This window comes from Rattus norvegicus, chromosome 15 (assembly GCF_036323735.1).
Source record: "Rattus norvegicus strain BN/NHsdMcwi chromosome 15, GRCr8, whole genome shotgun sequence".
Lineage (NCBI taxonomy): Eukaryota > Metazoa > Chordata > Mammalia > Rodentia > Muridae > Rattus > Rattus norvegicus.
Genome location: NC_086033.1, coordinates 99,643,754 through 99,664,081, shown reverse-complemented (window position 1 = coordinate 99,664,081; position 20,328 = coordinate 99,643,754). Strand labels below are relative to the sequence as shown.

Sequence of the window (20,328 nt, the reverse complement as noted above, 5' to 3'; positions counted from 1 at the left end):
GAAGCGATTTGCCATACATACACTGAATAAGATTGCTCTAGATCCAGAAAATGCAACCATTTAATAGCTTTTGTTAAAAATCATGCGCTGAACTCTTCATACCTGGTTTGTTTTGTAGATCTCAAGAATGCTTTAAATCAGGGGGCTATCTTGATAATCCCTCATGGAAATAGGGCTTGTATATGATACTGGATGCCTGCTACCTCACCAAATTTCGATACTTTAGGCTTTTCCGCTGTCTGTTTCCTTACCTACAATCTCTCTCACTTTTTTTCCCCACGAATCACTTTCTTAGAAAGTCCACCCATCTTATGACATAGTAAAACCTAAGTGACTTTACTATTGTCAATATGATTTCTATAGCAAACTTTTTTTTCTTATGGTTCTAGATAACAGAATTCTGACAGACTTCCCTTCTCATGAGAATTCCTTCCTCACTTTGCACATTTCCATCCATACTGCCATTAAAGGACAAAAAGTTTAGAGAAACACTCTTTTTCAACTGTTTCCGTAGATCAGGACTTTGGTATGAGGGGCTTAACACACAGGTTTTGAAGAATCTAGACAATCATTCAGTCCATTGTGTCTTTTGGACAATCATTCGGTTTGAAGTATCTTTTGGATAATCATTTGGTCCATGTACCTTATGGATGGTCCAATCCTTCACCAGCTCATCTCATGTTGGTGTTATGCTTTGTATTTTTCTCCACACAATTTACTGTCTCTCACCATGTGGTACAGTGTATAGTACATTATCTTTTTGAATGGCACAAAATTCATGTGAAAAGAAGAGTTATGTTCATTTTATGTACTCATGTACTCCCAGTATGTAAATCAGGGCCTAGTTAAAACAGGAAGCTCAATAAATAGTTATTGAAGCAACCAAATGGTATTTCTCATTCCTAAGTGTCCATATTTTTTTCTGTCTTTCTGTCTACCCATTTGCATTAACATCAAACTTGCATTCTAAAATCCATAGTGAATATCTGAAATTTAGTTCTAAAAAGTATAAAATTTGCTTTGCTTTCTTGTTTATTATACTTGATGTCCTTAATTGATTTCCAGAAGAAGAATGGCACAATGACTTTCAAACCATTTACATGAAGGACATCTCATAGTATGGTGATTTTTAAAAATAAATTTTAAAGAATATTTTATTTTCATTGGATGTGTTGAATTTTCATTGTTATTCAAAAAACTTTATTTTACAAAAGGCAGAGGCTTTAAAAATGCTGTAAATAAATGGTCATAGGGTACCTGGCCCCCAACTGACACAACTAGATTGCAACTCTTACACCCTAAGGCTCAGGGGACATCACCTAAGAGAGAATAGATACCTATAGTGAGACAGTATCTTCTAGATATGCCAATAAGAATTCAGCAATGATATCACAATAATATCATTGCATAAACAAGAAGTGCAACAGGATAATACCAGTCAACACGCCAATTCAGAAGTGGATGATTCCACCAGGATTCTTTCCTACATAAAGAGCTACAATCACCAGCTGCTCATGTAGGGAGAACCAGCTTTCCAGCTTTCCTCAGGACCAGTTCCCAGGTAGAATATCTGATTCCAAGTAGTTATTTATGAACACATTTACATATGAGCAACATTAAATGGATAAGGAGACCTGTGAGCGTGTGTGTGTGTGTGTGTGTGTGTGTGTGTGTGTGTGTGTGTGTGTCTGTGTGTGTTGTGTTGTAACACTGAAAACTATAGAAGAGCCCATGAAGGAATTGTAGGGGGAAATAGATAAAAATTATGGAAATACAGTACTTTTGTATATTAAATTCTAAAATAATGAACTTAACTAGTTATGTGGATATGTGTGCATATGTATTTGTCGCTATGCACATACGTGCGGGTGACTATATACACCCAAAGAATGTTGAATTCCCAGAAACTGAAGTTAGAGGTGTTATGAACTGCCCGTATTGTTTGCTGAGCATACATTTAAAGTTCTTTGGAAGAGTAGTAAACACTCTTAATCCACAGAGCCCTCTTTCACAAACCTCTATAGAAGTTGGATTTTCGTTTCATGTGTTCTTATTCCTTTAAAATGTGCCTAAACTTCATTCAGATCCCAGTCTCCCGATTACTCTTTCTCTTCCTAATGCCTTTGTTGTAACATATTTTTCTCCAAGTGGAAAGTCACTATTATGCTACACTAGTTTTTTCTGCCATGTACCTAGAGAAGTGTGTTCTAGCTCTCACATATGGTCTGGTCTGTTTACTGTCTTGCTTTTCTACTGTTTCTTCTACTTCTATCAGACTCTGGGTCTTTATCAAGTCTTTTCCAGTTCACAGCAATGGCCAGACTTAAGACCAGGTTCAACCTGAATCATTTTTAAGGAATTCTGATTTTCTTTCCCTATTGAGATAACTAACTATTCTCACTATTACCTGTAGCTAATCATTCAATTTTTTAGGAGTATGGCATGACTTTACAGCTCCTTGACTGTGGCATAATGACTCAGGATCTTTCTATATGTATGTAGGATATGAAACATATAATGTAGTGATCTTGTGTGTGCTTGACAAATGTCCAAATGACTATCATGCATTGAACATAAGTATTTTGTTGACACACACACACACACCACACACACACACACACACACACACACACACACAGAGAGAGAGAGAGAGAGAGAGAGAGAGAGGTGAATGTGAGCTTACCCTTGTAGATCTATGTATTTTTCTTGAAGAACAAATATCTGCCTGTTATATTCCATATCATGTTTGATTTTGTAAAATGCAATAAATTTAGCAAAGTGACATGAAATGAGTAAGTGCAAATGCATTTTAGCCTCGAGGATATTGACATTAAAATATATTATAGGGTGTGCCCTTCCATCATCTAAAACATTATCATTAATAGCATTTTCAGATTTATTGAGAGTAATAATGTTATGAACTAGACAAGTGGACTACTGGGCAAAGTACTTACTATAAATGGGTGATAGCTTGGTTTGATCCTAATCACCAAAGCACAACCATGCATGGAATCACTTCCATGCTATCCCGATGTTAAGCATTCAAGATGGTAAGCATTTAAGTGAATCTCTGAAGGTTTATATAGCAGTTAGTCTAAAATGTGTAGAAACAAGGAATAATGTCTAAAACTGGTGAAGATAAGGACTTATTTCTAAAGAGGTTCAATATCCTCCACTGCAAGCATGAATCTGCACTCATACAAATGAATACGAGCGCGCGCGCACACACACACACACACACACACACACACACACCACAAACAATATGGACAGACAGATGAAAGACAAGGAAAGTACACATTTTATTGTACAAATGAGTTGCTATGATGGCACATTCAAATGAAGATAACATGAAATACTGAATTGGTTTCTTCTGCATATGCCTCTTATCCATAGGAAATATATTTCCTATAAAACTCTCTGAGAAACTGCTGACCATGACAACTCACTCAAGGACATACATACATACATACATACATACATACATACATACATACATGCATGCATACATACACACATATCAATACAATACTCCAAACCATTAACTAAGAAACAATTACAATTTTTAACTTGTGCTATATCCTTCAGGATGTAGAAGAATCAAGCCTTTATATCACAGTCAAAGAGATAAATTTTTCCTAAAGAGAGACAGAAATCATTATTCCCATATGTACATGATGAAATATGTAACTTCTGTGCAATAAGAGATAGATGGTAATAATGATTAGAATAACAGAGTAACTGCAATGGTATATGATAGTAGCTTGTCTGCCCTTGCATTCTTCTATAAGAGTATTAGATCTAACCAATGCATTCATGGTGATGTAATGGAGGCAGATGGACCCAGGTATTGTATCAGCATTAGGCTACTCCTGGCCTTCTACTGACCCATTGGAAGGAGAACCGACTCAGGATAATGCAGGTTAACATTGGAGAACTAAAACCATGGAAAGAGAAAAAAGTTCACCTATAGTTTATTTATTAGGATTAACCAGGCGATTTTGCTTCCCATAAAAGTGCCTCAAACAACATTCTGGATTTCAACTGAGATTTCCTTTTTATCATTGTTTTTTCTCTTTGATATGAGAGCAGAGAGGCTTGAGATGAAACACAATGGGGGGAAGCGGTGGGCAAGATGTGAGAAATACCCAGTGAATAAATTATAATACATCAAGAAAAGTAGATGTAAGGCAGTTTGAGAGCATGGCATTTATCTCCAGGAAGGAACCTCACTAAGAACCTTTCTGGTTCTAAGCTATGATCTACATTTGGAATAGAAGTGAAATTGGAGCCCACTAGATGTTTCAAAGTAGAGAAACATGAGGGAAAAGAAGGTGAGATTTTCACTTAAAAATAAAACAAGCCTGAGACACAAGTTATATATCAAAACTTGTCTGATATGTATGCCAGCATTTCATAGGACTAAAAGAGCATACAGGTAGAAAATTACTAAATACAGCAAAGGAAAATTTGAGAAGTAATAAATGCACAGAGGAACACTGCAGAATGGCAACATGTGTGGTGCAGCCAGCTTGTCTGCTCCCTGCAACAGATTTCTCATTTGGCCACAGTGAACAATCGTCCAGCTGTCGGTGGAAAATTTGTCATATTTGAATCAACTTTGTATGTGCCAAAAACAAGGTCAGAAGTAAAGGAATGGGATATCCTGTCACTTATTATACTTGACAGTAAATTACACTTTGATGAGCAGATGGACTTAAAGAGATTTGAATTTATAATCAAAGTGTGATTGCGAGGAACTGTAATTTGGAATTCTCAAGTCAGCGCATCAGTGAAGGGTGTGTCCTGAGACCCTGTCATGGAGTCCTGTCTTGTTCTCTAACTAATAGCACGTCCACCAATATTTGAAGAGTGTTCACATGTGAACAGCTATTTAAGTGTGTAATTCGATGTGTAATATTTTCATAAATAAAATGGGAATTATATCTTAAATAAGATGAAGCACTACATGCAAAGGCATTCTTTCTTTCTTGAAGAATAACTAACTAAGACTGGACTAACCTTATGGCCCATATTACTGAGTGTGCTTATATCAGGATGCAGTAAGTTGTATGCTTTTAAATGATATTAGCAAGGACTGTGGCGAAAAGGATGGGAAAATGACAGCCAGTAGGAGTTATGTGATTATGTGCACTAACAGTGTTGCACTGCACAGAAGGATGAATTCAGATAATGATCATTTACTGTATAATTCAAACATCTGGATGAAGGGATGGTGAAAATGTAGAGATAAGTATTTTATACATCAATATGGTTATATCTTGAACATTTTGCAATAAATATAAAAAATAGAAAGGTGCCCTATAAGTATGGTGTTTTACAATTAGAAATACAAAAATTACTAAATGAAGAAAAAGCATCATTTTCCTAATATTAAAGACCTAGTGCTGACAACATGTCTTGGTTCACTGAAGACGTAACGGCCTTGTGTACCGAGTGTTCAGAGAGCAGCTAAATGTAGTCTTCTCTCTTCCTAAGTAGTGACTTACTGTGTAGCCTATCCTGGCCTCCATGTTGCAATTCTCCTGCCTCAAACTCCAAGATGTGGGATTGCTGGAGTATACCACTATGTTTGGCTTACCAATATATACTTTCATTATTGCATTTATTAAAGTTAGTCATTAGTATCTTAATTATAATGATGATCAGTCCATAAACCAAAGCAAGGAGAATTACCTAAATATTAGCCCATACAACATGAGCTGAGAGATTTAAAATTATTATCCAATATAGAAACATTTTCTGTGTCTTTCTCAACTCTGACTTGTTCTTTTTTATCCCTTTTATGTCTTTTAATAAAAAATGTGTGACTACGTTAAGCAGTATAACTCTGAAATGGATAATAAATCTTGCATGTATTTCAAACATGTGTAGACTATGATACCAAATTAGGCTTGGAGAAAATGAAGCACAGTTACAATTTATGAGTACCATGACAAATGACAGACATAACGGGAGTTTACTGCTTTGATCTTCCCGTATTGGAACATATGCTTGCAAGAAATTTCTTATTGTCTCAGTGTAATGTCACTAAGATGGACTCCTTTTAGTTTATGGAAATGCCTTGAACAACTGAAATCATCAATCTCTCTTAATTATTTACACTTAGTGACAGGGCACTCATACAGCATGTTTGTGCAAGGCATAAAGGGATCAGTAGTCTGTGTGGTACAAAGTGAGAATAGGCAGGATGATGATATTAAAACTCACCTAAAAGCTAATATGTCATGAAAATGAGTGTGGTAAGAGACATTTGGCAGAAAAATAAAATAAAAATATGACAGTAGGGCTACACAAACATTGAAAATGCTATGAACAAATTTTAAGCCATTAAATGGACTTTGAGCTTAAAATTTGGGAGACGTAGAAGACCTCGTTCCATCAATCATGATGATGTCTATTGTGGTGATGATGAGCTAGATTTGGTGTTCTAGAGTTCAGAGACTCTCCCAGAGCTCTTAGCACAGCAGTGCAATGGCCCTCTGGACTTTGTAGATACCACCCTTAGCCTGTGTAGTAGCGAGTGTCCACAGAGAAGAGCAGTGTTCTTGTGATGTCTTGAGACATCATCTTCCATTTTCAGCAATGGCATTTGGGAGGGCACTAGTAGTTTATCATGAGTAGAGAAAGGGATGGCATTAAATTCTTTTCAATATACCATACAGTTCTGCAGGATATACAGTTGTCCAGTTCATTATATCAACAACATGAAGGATAAAGACAACTAAGACAGAGAACAAAATTTGTTATGATAAGCCTACACAAGAGAGAAAAATGTCAAAGGTAAAAGACAAGAGTCCTGAGATACCAGAGAATGCAAATTTCAGCTGATGGACATCCTATTGGTCGCTGCATGTGCATGCAACTTAGGGAACTGCAAGAGGACCCTCACTCACACAGGCCCACGTATAGTATAGGAAACTCCACATCTTCCTTTTGTACTAGCTTTGATAGTTGTATAGCCAGGTAAAGGTCTTGGAATTTACAGTTGAGAAAGTTGGACTACAGATGAGGGAAAGAGTTGAACTGATGTGTGGCACTTAGTGGTGCTATTTCTATTGGTGAGTAGTGGGGAGATTGTATTTTTAAGGAATGATAAATGGCAGAGCTGGACAGATACTGGCTTTAGCACACCCATCAGCTATAAACCAATATCAAATTGTGCATGGTATTGTCTCCTAAAGACAGAGAGTTCTAGAAGCAATGGCTCCTGTAAGCAAGAGCAAATAGGTATTGAGAATACAACTACATAACTAAGATGAAATGACCAAAGGTGAACATTCACAAATATGAGGGAAAAATCAACTTTCAGTTAACAATTCACACGTGAATATATAATCTGATATGCAGTTAGTGGTTTTACACTTATTGCAAAATGCACAATGATTATTCTGTTCCTTTTAAAGAGACAAAATATGGTGAGTTTATTTTTATATGTCAAGTGTAGGAGAATGGCACTGTTTTCTTTCCTTTGAGAAAGTTCTGTTTTAAGGTTTTAAATATTTAAGACACTTGGAAGCCCGTTTTTTTTTTCCTAGAAGGGATGGCTTTTGGTAACTCATGATGTGCACTGAATTTAAACCCTTGTCTCAAATGATAAGATCAGGTTGATGTTATACCCAGTGGACTTTGAGGTCTTTCAATGACAAAATCCAAGATTTTACTTTACCTTTTCACAGCTAAAACCAACTTTATAATCTAACCTTCATAAAAAACACACACGCAACTCAAAAGTAAAGACAATTTAAAATTTAAGTACAAAATTTCATATTCCATAACTTGGGACATTAAAAGCCTTAACTCATAGTACTTTCTTTCCTTTCCTGTGGTTGTTTATGTGTTACCTTATCCATGTAAAATTCTATTTACAATGTATAATGTCAATCATAAAATCAGAATGCTGTTGTGCTCCATGGAAACTGCGTTAGCAACAGATCTCATCAAACATCATATTCTTAGAGATACTTTAATCGCACCTAAAGGTCATCTACTTGGGTTATATTGATCACAATATTTTAAATATAACTTAAAAATTTCACACCATATGATATATATCACACATGTGATAGAGAAAAGAAGAGAACCTTTCTTTAGGAAAAGTATGATTCTGGCTTTCCGTGTTTTTATTTTTTTAGATGCCCTGACTTATCATAATCTGATGAGTAGCCATAGCATTCCCCTTCACTATTCTTTACTAAAACTAATGGAGTGGTCATTTTTTTCAGTATTCTGTATCTGTTGTTAGCAAAAGAATATTTTATATGAAAATATAAAGTCACAGAATTCTACTGCATCTGGGTCCTGAGAAGGGATATTTGTCCTGAGTTCATACTTCTTTAATTTCATATATTTAATATATAGCATTACAGATTAACTGGCTGTTATGGAAACAATGAATAGATTATCCCTCTTATAGAGGAGATTCTAGAGAGGTATCATTGCAATATCCTATTTCCTGCTACAGAAGAGCAAAACGAGCCTACCACCTCAAAGGTTTTCTGTTCATTTTAAGATAGAATATTTCTTTCCATCTCATGAACTAATATTCTTAAATTTCTTGCTCTCTTAGCGTGTATGTGCATGTGTGTGTGTGCTTGTGTGACCATGTATATGAGCATGTGTGAGCATGTGTGTATATCTATAAATGTATGTACGTGTAAGTGTATGTGTATGTCTGAGTGCGTGTAAGTGTGAGCATGTGCATGAACATGTATGTACATAGAACTGTATGTGTCAGTATGTGAGCATGTGTGTGTGTATAAGTGTGTAAGAGTGTGTGAGTGGGTGTGAATATGTCTGTGAGCATGTGTGTGAGCATGTGTGTATCAGTGTATATAAAAGTGTATGTGTATGTGTAAGTATGTGTGTGAGCATGTGTCTGTGTAAATATATGTGTGTGAGCATGTGTGTGTTGGTGTAATTGTGTGTCTGTGTGTGCATGTCTGTCTGTGTGTGCGTGTATGTGTGTATATGAGTGTGTGTTTGTGTTTGTGTTTGTGTGTGTGTGTGTGTGCTGAAATACCAAGTCATAATCTTTTAGCAGTGTAGTGTCTATCTCTACCTTCAGATACAGTGAATGGGAAACCAAGGTAGATAGTAAAAACATGGCAGTTGTTTGGTGGAAGGAATAGGAGCTATCTGGCTCTTCTCTGTCACTTCTGACAGAGTTTCTAGTTCAGTTGTGTCATCAAAGATGTCCCAAGTATTCATTAATACCTGGTATGGCACAAAGAGAAACTAATTGGATGCTTTCCTGGGAAAATCGTTTAAACTATTTTGAGTTATCAAAGTTACACTGCATTCGTAATTCACAATGGAGATCCTCAGAATAAAATTCTATAGTGAAAGAAACAGAGACATAGTTTACCCTACATGGTTCTGATTAAAACAAAGAAAATCAGAAACAGTAATGTAAATCTAATTCTGATAACACTGGGTCAAGTAAGTGCTGACATTTTATAAGTGATTGACATTTAGAAAAGGAGAGAAAATAGCTTTTAACTTAAAACCACACTAGAGAAATGTGCCTAAAATAGTTAATTTCTCTCTCTTCTTTCTCTCTCTCTCTCTCATTTATGCATTGTTTTTCTCTTTGAGGAAAATGACTTAGACTAGAGACATCTATATTTAAATTGTGAGCATAGTTATTAGTTTTACCTTGGTTTGCTGGTATCATGAGACTCGCTAGTGGGTTTCCTTGATCCCTGGCAGGTTCCAAGCTATTTGCATGATAACCAAGGTTTTTGTTGTTAACAGGATTTTGTAGCATAAATAATCCTGGTTTAAGAGCAAGTAATTCATAATTTTTTAAATGAAACTTCGCATTTCTAATGGTCATATAAAATTTCAAATGATGAGGACTAGGAAGAGAAAACTGAAGTGTTACAAATCCACCTGCCTTCTTTGGATTTCAATTTCCTTCAAATCGTGCCAGCATTATGACCTGGGGATCCATCCTGTATACAGACACCAAACTCAGACACTACTGCAGATGCCAAGAAGTGCATGGGGACATGAGGGTGATAGAGCTGTCTCCTGAGAGGCTCTGTGAGAGTCTGACAGATACAGAGGCGGATGCAGTCAACCATTGGACTGAGCACCGGGTCACAATAGAGGAGTTAGAGAAAGGACTGACGGAATCTAAGGAGTTTGCAATTCCATAAGAAGAACAATATCAACCAACCAGACCTCCCAGAGCTCCCAGGGACTAAACCACCAACCGAAGAGTACACAGGGAACAACCAATGGCCCCAGCAGCACATATAGCAGAGGACGGCTTTGTCGGGCATTAATGGGAGGAGATGCCAGTGCTCGATGCCCCCATGTAGGAGAATGTCAGGGAAGAGAGGTGAGACGGGATAGGCGAACATCCTCATAGAAGAAGGAGAACAGGGGATGAAATAGGGGAGAGAGACAGAGAGGGAGAGAGAGAGAGAGAGGGAGAGAGAGAGAGGAGAGAGAGAGGGAAAGAGACATAGAGAGAGAGATAGATTAGGGTGTTAAAGATGGTTTGATTTTATTAACACTTTATTTTGTAGTTCTGTCTGAATATTTTAGAACCATAAAATACTTCCTTTAGCTGGGATCTCCTATTTCATAATAAGTTATAAAATATAAATTAGTTTATATTTCACTTTTTCTCCAAAATACTTGCTTGTCATTTGTCTACCCTGTGCAGAGAATGTGTGATGAGCACATTGGTTAACCCAGCTCTCCTTTTGTGTCAAAAATTTTTACTCATTTATATTATGAACTGTGTATATAAGATACCTACACACTGTCAGATAACAGTACTCCCTAAAATGCTTTGACGGTGTTAGTAGGACAGTATTTCAAGATGATTTCCCATTAGAATATATATAATTTATGCAGCCATTAGAATATGCTTCAAGTTCTGTGTACATTTGCTTTTTTTTTTTTTTTGGTTCTGTTTTTCAGAGCTGGGGACCGAACCCAGGGTCTTGCGCTTCCCCAACCTGTGTACATTTTCAAAGTTATAATACAATATTGCATTTGCAGGAAACTTTACATTTTCAAATACATGCTTTCCATCTCATTGACTCTTGGACGTATGAGATGAATGACAAAAGTTTATCATACACCTGTCAATTCAGGCTGGAATGCTGGTAGAAGACTATATTGGTATTGGACAAGTAACGCATGATATATGAGTGCCACAAGGTGAAAGAACACTGACATTTGTAATATGCTCCTGTTGTTGGAAGGAAATCTTTATTTTAGACTTCCTTTCACAGTACCCACTTTCAAGTGGTTGGGGTCCCTGAATTGTCACCTTTTATGCCGAGTTTATGCTTCTATGAGTTCTTCTTCATGGATTACCTTAAGCTTAAAATGTGAGTAGGTGCCAAGGACAACAACATCGTGGTCTTAAAATCTTATTGACTTATTTTCCAAAATTGAAATGTGTGGAAATGCAATGGGTTTTTACTTCATATCTGTTACTATACAGTGTGTTTTATTATACCTAATACACTTGGTGAGAGGGTATCCAGGCTCTTCAGGAGCTGAAGAGTTACTCCAGAGTGACATCACAACACTAGGTCTCCCTGGAGAGATTTATTGAGCTTGGACAGAAGATAGCTGCCTCTGAGTGGAACCTAAGTCTAACAGTTGTCAGTTTTCAGAAAGTGAGCAGGGGAATGTGCAAATTGAGGTGGACATGTTATCAGGTGTCACTGAAGATAGGGTGGGGGAACTCAGTGAAACCTAGATCTCAGCAAAGATCAGGGTTATTAATTTTCCATTTGCCCAACTACTAGACGAGTCATTTAATGATATTTAATGCTTTTTATTATATATAAATATAAATTAAAGGGAAGAGGTTGCTCATAAGCCACAGAATGTGAGAGGTGGCCAGAGGAACGTACTGGAGTTGATTCTCTCCCTCCACCATGTGAGTCCCGGGATTGAATTCAGGCAGCAGCCGGTTTGGCAACAAGTGCCTTCACCACTGAGTGCCTTGCCAGCTAATACTTTATTGCAATTTTTTAAGAGTTCAGATTAAATGAATATGGTTCAAATAGTGACTTTGACAAGCGTTCTTTAATAATCAGGGCTTATTAGAACTCCACTGTATATTGCTGTTCACAGGTAGCCACTAACTCACGCATGTACACACCTTGCAGCTGCTGTCTAACCTTTTGAAGAATCATTGTGGTCTCTACCTTCCTCTATTAGCTATTCTCCCCATATGCTTTTAAATTGTAAGTCCACATGATAGTTCTTTTAAACTCTCAAAGAAAAATTTACTCTTTCGAATGAATGTTATTTATGTTAGGATTGTCTCATATTTGTGTCCGGTTAGCATAAGTTTGTTGTCTTCCTGTCTCCTCCATTGATACCCTTCAGGTGTACATCGTTGAAGGAGAGGCTTTGCTTGTTCTGATAATATTCAGCATAATACAAAGATATATTTGCAGTAAATAAATAATGAACTATTTATAATAAACTATTTAAATGTATATTCTTCATTCCTTCTAATATTATTTTTTCTTGCCAACTTCACTGCAGGTCTATTGTGTTAACATTTTCTCCATGATTGAGGAAGAAGGTAAACAACTCGAAATAGCTTTGGAAAGTTCTGGAAACCAAGCAGGTTCACCAGGCCCTGCTCTGCCCCAGTAAGCAATATGAGCTGAGAATTCCTCTCACGTGAGAGGGAACTGAGCCATCAAGAAAACTTTCAGAGGAGAAAGCTGCAGAGACCCAGAGACCAGACAGCTGCCTAGAAGAAGCAGAGCCTTCCAAGCCGCCTGAGAAAGACTTAGACCAGAGCTACTTGAAAAGGACAGGTCCAATAAAGCTCCTTGGTTCACCAAATTGGACGCTGGTGGCATTTATTCTTTGGTCTGTGAAATCCCTTTCTATGGTGAATAGATATATACATTGTGTCTCTCCACAAAAATTTTTGTCGCACAAAAGGTTACTCAGTTCTGCTACCTCTGTAGTAAGCACATACTAGCTGAAAGCTCAGACCAGGGTCTAAGGAGATTTCTTATGATGGGGAGAGAAATAGGTGCTGTGGGGAACATACTACTGTTGCTTATCTGAATGAGCATAACATTAGACTATCTTCTAAATATTTGATTATTTATACCTCTCAGCTTTTCTTAGAGAATTGTCCCTTGCAATGAATGGACGTTAATGTGGAAACTCAAGGCCAGCCAAGGTGACAGAGATATGTAGTGGTTAGAGGCTTAGCCCTAAACAAGGCATTTGTATCATTAATTCTAAGGCTGAGAAACACCCCAGAAGAAAGTATAGAGAGGATAAAAGGGACAGAAGTTAGGGAAACAGGATGTGGAAAGTTATCTTCTAGGCACAATACTGCATTGTAGCCTTGAAGTCACAATATCTGGAAGTCCTGGCATGAGCTTGCACCAGATTGCTCCTACCAATAGTCAGCCATGAGAGTGGAGGGGCAATTTAGGTGCTGCTGAAATAGCTGTTGACAGATTCTGTGAAAAGTGCTTCATTGTCTTCAGTTATGCGCCATTTAAGGTGAGCCTAGGAGACTCCAGTGGGCCCTTCAAACCCATGGTCACACATGTGGAAGAGACTGACTCAGAGGGTCACAGGACAAATGGAGAGTCATGAGCATAGAAAACAGTTCTGGGTGATGGTGGGGAAGGAGAAAGCAGCCAGGTGTGTGAGGAAAGGCAATAATCAGAATACATCACGTACATGAATTGAATAGCGAAAGAACAAAAATAATTAGTGAAAATGTTAAAAAGAAAATTTTGAGTAGAGACACCTATAATTACGTATGTTCCAGTTTTAAAATTATTGTGACATTAAAATAAAAAGAAATCAACTCCATTAAGTCATTTGCATATAATCAAATTGGTTAGTTCTTTTGTAATGCATTGATAAACCATGGGAAATCCTTCAAATTCCTGACCCTTCTACATTGAAAACTATATGTGTAGCTGGAAAAAAAGGGATCTCATGAAATTCAGAGGTAAGTGGGTGGGGAATAATCATTCTCAATTATGAAACCCAGACCATGAAACACAAATGCCACAGGTTATTTCTCTTACACGGAAGCTATATTTCCACATGTGAATTTAAAGTAGAATAGGATTAGAAGTCAAGAAGTTAGTAAGGAATGTGGAAGTGACTTCAAAGGAGGGGAGAGAACCTTGCTGGTGTAATGGTAGAAGGGTGAATTCTGGAAGAGTAAAGTGTAGTGGGGAATGCAGTTATAGAGGGTCAAGAAGGACTTACAGGGAAGGAGACGTAACACTCGTGACGTGTGACAGAACCACGTGGAAACCTACTGCAGGAGGGGCATCCTAAAACAATTCACACACAAAAGGAATTTAGCTTCATTTAGACATGTACTTATATGTCTAATTACATTGAAAATTCAATAGCACTATTAAATGCACATCCACTTACCATAGACTTGTAAGGTGGCCTTTTTTATTCTAGAAATCAGAGGTCATTTGTCAAATTGTAAAGATCTTTACATTTAATGCCACATTTAAAGGTGAAAGTAATAATACGTGGAATTACTTGTCCATGGCAGAGTAATTTATTACTTAACTTTCAAAAGCATATGACTTCACTTCTGCATGACAATTACATTATAAATCATTTAAACTATTGAATTTTATCAAATATTGCACTCAGGATTAAATGTTAGCAGATTTTTCCCCAATTCTTGAAGATGAGACTAATTTTAAACCATCCCTAACCTCAAGAATAATATTCCTCCATCAAAATTAAATCCTACTATAACTCACTGGGCATTACTTTCTTCTCTTTCTCCCTACAGCTCAATTTTTTTTTTCGGAGCTGGGGACCGAACCCAGGGCCTTGCGCTTCCTAGGTAAGCGCTCTACCACTGAGCTAAATCCCCAGCCCCTACAGCTCAATTTTTATACAACTTGTTATACCTTCATTAGTCTCTTCTCTCTCTATGGCTCAATATTATATACCCTGTGTACCTTATAGTATGTTTATCTGGAAATGTATGTAGTTTTCTTGTATCGAATATACTAGGCACTAAAGTACAAGCCTAATTCTTTTTTTTTTTATCTTTATTAACTTGAGTATTTCTTATTTACATTTCAATTGTTATTCCCCTTCCCGGTTTCTGGGCCAACATCCCCCAAACCCCTCCCCCTCCCCTTCTATATGGGCTTCGCCTCCCCATCCTCCCCCCATTGCCGCCCTCCCCCCAACAATCATGTTCACTGGGGGTTCAGTCTTGGCAGGGCCAAGGGCTTCCCCTTCCACTGGTGCTCTTACTAGGATATTCATTGTTACCTATGAGGTTGGAGCCCAGGGTCAGTGCATGTACAGTCTTTGGGTAGTGGTTTAGTCCCTGGAAGCTCTGGTTGGTTGGCATTGTTGTTCATATGGGGTCTCAAGCCCCTTCCAATTCTTTCAGTCCTTTCTCTGATTCCTTCAATGGGGGTCCCGTTAATTCTTACAAGTATCAGGGAGTCTAGAAGTTGTGACTAGGTGCTTACTCAAATTCTATTGAATCTTTCATTCCTCAATGCAAAATGAAATTTTTATAGAACCCCAAACACCTGACCTAGCACCTTCTAAATTCATTTGTGTCTTTATAATTGCTACAATATATTTAAAATGCTTGTTTTCCTGCTTGATCTCTGAATCATTTAGCCTTGTCTCAGAACCAAAATACCCAGTGTCAGGCCTATTATTTTTCAATGGCTTCTTTCTTCCCCTATATATCCCAAAGTGTTATAGTTTCTTAGACTTCAGGATTATCCACTCTTCTCTATCTGTCTACTTTCAAAGTGGACATCTATTATTGTGTATACGTCTCTTAGTCTTCCCTAAGCAATACCAAATGCCCTTCATGATTAAAGACCATCTGTCTAGCATGTCTTTGATACATTATTATTGGAGTTTTATATTAGCTCTCAATATTAAATTGGCTAAAGTATGGTTATTTTTCAAAACATTTGCTCATTGCTGCATAGCATCTCTAAAGATGAACTCATCGGGAACTGCGGGAGACTGACCAAACTGAGAAATCACACTGGGTCCTTCCATGTCTATATTTCTAGAGCTTCCACAATGAGAGACATAAAGAAGCCCTCAGGAAACACAGTTTAACAGTTATATTTTCCATTGCCTTCTTAGCCATGCATTTTGATTTTGAGTTTATTTTTATGTCATCACAATAATTTATACATCTATCTGATAATATTCCTCTTCTGCACAATAGATGCACCGTCTTCTTCTGGGGTTCGACAAGGCAGCCCAGTTAGGGTAAACCAACTCAAAGCAAGTGATGTTATCCAATTTTAAAAAGGGGGTACAGATTTAAACAGAGAATTCTCAAGAGAAGAATCTCGAATGGACAAAAAGAACGTAAAGAAATGTTCAATATCCTTAGTCATCAGAGAAATGCAAATCATAAGAACTTTGAGGTTTCTTTCTTTTTATTAATTATTTTATTCATTTACAATTCAAATGATATCCCCCTTCCCACTTTCCCCTCCACATTCCTCCCATCCCATGACCTCTCCTCCTCTTTGCCTCTATGAGGGTGCTCTTTCACCCACCCACCCATTCTTGCCTCACTGCTCTAGCAAACCCCTACACTAGGGCATTGAGCCTCCACAGGACCAAGGGCCTCCCCTCCCATTGATGCCAAGGAAGGCCATCCTCTGCTACATATGCAGCTGGAGCCGTGGATACACCCATGTATATTCTTTGGTGGTGGTTTAGTTCCTGGGATCTCTGGGTGGTCCTGTTACTTCGTATTTTTCTTCCTATTGGGTAAATTTAAGGTTTTATACTTTTCAGAATTTTCAAGAACAAAAAGTGAAGCTATAGCTCATACTGGTGAAGATGTGGAGCAAGGGAAATGTTTCTCCATTGCTTCAGGGAACATAAACATGTACAATCACTTTGGAAATCAATTTGGAAGTTTCTCAGATAGTTAAGACTAGATCTACCTCAAAATTTAACCATATCAACTCTTGGACATATACCCAAAAGATGTCCTACCATAGCACAAAGAAACTTGTTAAACTATGTTTGCAGCAGCTTTATTGCAATATCCAGAAGCTAGAAATGGCCTAGATGTCCCTCAACCAAGAATGGATAAAGAAAATGGGGTAAATTTACACAATGGAGTACCACTCAGCCATTAAAGACAACAACATCATGAAATTTGCATGCAAATTAATGGAAGTAGAAATATTCTGCATGAGGTAAACCAGACCTAGAAAGACAAGCATGCTATATATACTCATAAGTAGATATTAGAGTCATAAAGTACAGGATAGCCATGCTGTATTTCACTAAAACCACACACCCAAAGAAGCTAATAACAAGGAAGACCCAAGGTAGATGCTTGAATCTCACTGAGAAGGGGAAATAGAAAAGACATGAGGTTAGGGTAGAGGGAGGGAGGGGACTGGCTAGGGGAGGTGGAGGGCATAAGAACAGGAGTGCCAAGGTCAAGAGAGGATGGAGGAAGATAGTACTGGGTCAGACAGCTGCTTAGTGGTTTCTAAAGTAGCAGAAAAAAATTCTTTGAAGATGAATATCATCAAGATACCAGGATTGCCAAGTATTAGACTTTCCCCTAAAAGATATAAGATAAATTCTAATATCAGTTTCTCTTAATCCTCTTTCTATTGAATCTCATTGAAGAATCCATGCTCAGATGCCATTACTGAACAAAAAATATCCTTGAAATGTGCATGAAATAATGGTTTCTACTAACAACTGGCTTGTGATTTCTTGATGAGTGTAGAGGTCTCCTGAATACCATGCATTTTGAATTTGTACATATTTGGCTTAAAGTTATATTCTTCTTTTGTTAGGTAATTGTGGGATTTTTTTCTTTAAATGCCTATGTAGAGATTCTGAATGATATTTTCATATGCACTGAAGTGTTCAATTTCATAATGTCAGGATATCTATCTAAATGTGTTGGGAGCAAAGAAAAATGAAATGAACTAAGCAAAAATGTTCGAAATTAACATTTAAGCTTTCATGAAGGGTCATCTCCACAGTTTCCACAGATAGATCATGTTTGCATGTAAAATGCCTACATAAATACATTTATTTTGATTTTATCATTGCTTTCAGCAATCATTTCAGTCAGGTATTTTTAATTTTCTTTATTTGTCTTGAGAAGATTTCACTTCACTCTGCACTCCTACCAACCAAATGTTGTATTTATTTTGTGACTCAAAGACTATTGGTTTTTAGCTCTTAAACAATACACCCCAAGTTTAAAATAGTTCACATAGCCCTGCCTGTGGTGCTCAGTCTCTAGGGCCCATTTGATTACTTTTGGACTGTAGCTATTCTTTGTAGCACTGAACACAAGTGCACTGACTAGTTTCTTTCCTATCCAGTCATTTCCTCGAGTCCACTGAGGAATAAGGAGGCTTTGTTTAGGGCTTTGTTACATAAGTCAGTCTTCGGGCAGCCCTGCTAGAGTTATAACCACGTTTCCCATCTGCAATAGAATCCCGGGTACAATTCATATAAAACCCAGAGAATACTCCCCTCATGATAAAATCTAATTTATGGACTCTTTATCCTGTTGTTATTCATGAATTTTATTCTGACGAAGTACTAAATTTCAGTCAATTTATAAGTTCCCCTTCTCTACCCTTGGTCATTTCCCTAAATTAAATTCCATGTTATTTTCCACATTTTAAAATCTATATTTGACCAATGGAACAGAATTGAAGACCCAGAAATGAACCCACACACCTATGGGCACTTGATTTTTGACAAAGGAGCCAAAACCATCAAATGGAAAAAAGATAGCATTTTCAGCAAATGGTGCTGGTTCAACTGGAGGTCAACATGTAGAAGAATGCAGATCGATCCATGCTTATCACCCTGTACAAAGCTTAAGTCCAAGTGGATCAAGGACCTCCACATCAAACCAGATACACTGAAACTAATAGAGGAAAAACTAGGGAAGCATCTGGAACACATGGGCACTGGAAAAAATTTCCTGAACAAAACACCAATGGCTTATGCTCTAAGATCAAGAATCGACAAATGGGATCTCATAAAACTGCAAAGCTTCTGTCAGGCAAAGGACACTGTGGTTAGGACAAAACGGCAACCAACAGATTGGGAAAAGATCTTTACCAATCCTACAACAGATACAGGCCTTATATCCAAAATATACAAAGAACTCAAGAAGTTAGACCGCAGGGAGACAAATAACCCTATTAAAAAATGGGGTTCAGAGCTAAACAAAGAATTCACAGCTGAGGAATGCCGAATGGCTGAGAAACACCTAAAGAAATGTTCAACATCTTTAGTCATAAGGGAAATGCAAATCAAAACAACCCTGAGATTTCACCTCACACCAGTGAGAATGGCTAAGATCAAAAACTCAGGTGACAGCAGATGCTGGCGAGGATGCGGAGAAAGAGGAACACTCCTCCATTGTTGGTGGGATTGCAGACTGGTACAACCATTCTGGAAATCAGTCTGGAGGTTCCTCAGAAAATTGGACATTGAACTGCCTGAGGATCCAGCTATACCTCTCTTGGGCATGTACCCAAAAGATGCCCCAACATATAAAAAAGACGCGTGCTCCACTATGTTCATCGCAGCCTTATTTATAATAGCCAGAAAATGGAAAGAACCCAGATGCCCTTCAACAGAGGAATGGATACAGAAGATGTGGTACATCTACACAATGGAATATTACTCAGCTATCAAAAACAATGACTTTATGAAATTCGTAGGCAAATGGTCGGAACTGGAAAATATCATCCTGAGTGAGGTAACCCAATCACAGAAAAACACACATGGTATGCACTCATTGGTAAGTGGCTATTAGCCCAAATGCTTGAATTACCCTAGATGCCTAGAACAAACGAAACTCAAGACGCATGATCAAAATGTGAATGCTTCACTCCTTCTTTAAATGAGGAATAAGAATACCCTTGGCAGGGAAGAGAGAGGCAAAGATTAAAACAGAGACAGAAGGAACACCCATTCAGAGCCTGCCCCACATGTGGCCCATACATATACAGCCACCCAATTAGACAAGATGGATGAAGCAAAGAAGTGCAGACCGACAGGAGCCGGATGTAGATCGCTCCTGAGAGACACAGCCAGAATACAGCAAATACAGAGGCGAATGCCAGCAGCAAACCACTGAACTGAGAATAGGTCCCCCGTTGAAGGAATCAGAGAAAGAACTGGAAGAGCTTGAAGGGGCTCGAGACCCCAAAAGTACAACAATGTCAAGCAACCAGAGCTTCCAGGGACTAAGCCACTATCTAAAGACTATACATGGACTGACCC

At 37.7% G+C, this 20,328-nt stretch overlaps 1 protein-coding gene and 1 long non-coding RNA gene across 5 annotated transcripts in view; one reads left to right on the top strand and one right to left on the bottom strand.

Annotated features, from left to right (window-relative positions):
* Positions 1 to 20,328, bottom strand: part of Gpc5 (glypican 5) — a 1,436,787-nt gene that overhangs the window by 387,204 nt on the left and 1,029,255 nt on the right. The gene's annotated exons all lie outside the window — the stretch shown is intronic.
* Positions 10,002 to 12,861, top strand: LOC134482016 (uncharacterized). Its single transcript, XR_010058038.1, has 2 exons — positions 10,002 to 10,369; positions 12,553 to 12,861. It is a non-coding gene; the product is annotated as an uncharacterized LOC134482016 (long non-coding RNA).